The 1,803-nt window shown below is 43.3% G+C and overlaps 1 long non-coding RNA gene across 1 annotated transcript; it reads right to left on the bottom strand.

Moving 5' to 3' along the window:
• Positions 1-269: 269 nt before the first annotated feature.
• On the bottom strand, positions 270-1,378 carry Gm40255. Its single transcript, XR_868171.1, has 3 exons — positions 1,182-1,378; positions 1,021-1,091; positions 270-366 (listed from the first exon to the last, which is right to left on the bottom strand). It is a non-coding gene; the product is annotated as a predicted gene, 40255 (long non-coding RNA).
• Between the last annotated feature and the right edge of the window lie 425 nt (positions 1,379-1,803).

Below are 1,803 nucleotides of genomic sequence, written 5' to 3'. Positions count from 1 at the left end.
CTGATGGAACGAGTCTCAGGTTCCCTGTCTAAGGTGCTGGCGCGCGCTGCGCTGTCCAAGGTGCTACGCTCTGTGCTGTCCACGGTGCTACCCTTACGACTCCAGCGCTGACACCTCTCTGTAGGAAGCAGATTCCCAGCATCACCCAGTTCCAAGTGAGCTGGCCTCCTACAGAGCCAATTTCTCTCTGCAGTAAGGTAAATCCCTCACCACGCTTAAGCCACCAAGAAAGATTAATCTCCAAATTGGCGGCAGTGGGGAGCTGCCTGCCTTGGTTTTGGAAATAATGCTCCCATTCTAAGTTTGGTTCTGTTTTTCCGTCGTAGGTTTCAAAATAATCGTGATGTTCAATGGTAAAAATGGTCTCTGTAACATGAACACAGGTCATTAGCATTAGTTGGCATCTACTATGAAACAAAGGTCTAAGCATTTGTTTATTTACTGTATTTTTATTTTTGTGTGACACATCTGTGTGCATACCATGTATGTGATGTATCTGAAGGACCCAGAAGATAGCCAAATCTCCTGGAGCTGGGGATAGTAGTGAGTCATCTGGTTTGGGTACTGGAAAACAAACTTATGTCCTCTGCAAAAACAGCAAGTGCTCTTAACCACTGAGCCATCTCTCCAGTTCCAGGGTTAAGTATTGTATATGCTTCCTCTTGGTTGAACATTACAAAAGCCTTAGTAATTCATGTAATGTATCTAGCAGAAGAGGCTCAGGCAGGTTAAATGACTTCTGCAAAGTAAAAATTATCCAAACCATGTTCTCTCTAATTTCAAAACCTAGACATTATCTACATTTAGAAAAATCCAACTTATTTCTAATTAGCACCCTTATAAAAGTATCAGTAACTCCTTGAGTCTCTCTCTCTCTCTCTCTCTCTCTCTCTCTCTCTGTGTGTGTGTGTGTGTGTGTGTGTGTGTGTGTGTGTGTGTGTGTGTGTGTGTTTCCGTGTCCTTTATCAGTACATTCTTCTTGGTAACTGTAACTTCATTTCAGTTGTTAACTTGACTTACCAGGGGCACGGGGTGAGGGTGGGAAGCTTCAGTTGAGGAATTGCTTCCATCAAGTTGGCCAGTGGCCATGCCTGTGAGGAATATTTATAATTGCTGATTATACGTAGGAGGATTCAGCCCACTGTGGGTGGAACCATCCCCTAGGCATGGTGGGTTCTTACCTCATGGTTCTGGGTTAGATAAGAAAGACTTGAGCAGTAACAATGTTCATCCATGATCCTGCTTCAGTTCCAGCCTCCAGGATTCTTCTTTGAGTCCCTACTCTGACTTTCTTCAGTGGTGAACCATAAGCAATGAGATAAAATGAACCCTTTCTTCCCCTCAAGTTTTTTTTTGCCAGTATTTATAATAGCATCAGGGAAAAAAATATGATAGTAACTAATCCACATCTTGGGATAATTCAGCAACCTAGGGAGGCAGAGATAATTTGATGGGTATTGGCTCTTTTAATTAGCTCATTGCATTGATGAATTATCCCAGACTATTGATGAGCTCATCCGTCCCCACTGCAAAGGTGGGTTTCAGTATTTTACTAGACCTGGTGTTGCATCTGGGGGCTAAGAGACCCCCATCTCCAAATATTCAGGGTTAAAAACTCAAGCCCCCAATTCACATATTGATAGTAATTAGATGCTAGGTTTTGGGTGAATAAGGTTAGATGGGACCATGAGGGAGGGGATCCTCATGAGCAGAATACTGACCCTCTAGAGGAAAAGAAACGCAACTTGTCAGTTTTCCATCTCTCCCTCTATAACAGCCCCCATGATGTAACCCAGCAAGAAA

Source organism: Mus musculus, chromosome 4 (genome assembly GCF_000001635.26).
Source record: "Mus musculus strain C57BL/6J chromosome 4, GRCm38.p6 C57BL/6J".
In the NCBI taxonomy this organism is placed as follows: domain Eukaryota; kingdom Metazoa; phylum Chordata; class Mammalia; order Rodentia; family Muridae; genus Mus; species Mus musculus.
The sequence above is the reverse complement of the archived record's forward strand: the minus strand, read 5'-3'. Positions and strand labels throughout refer to the sequence as shown.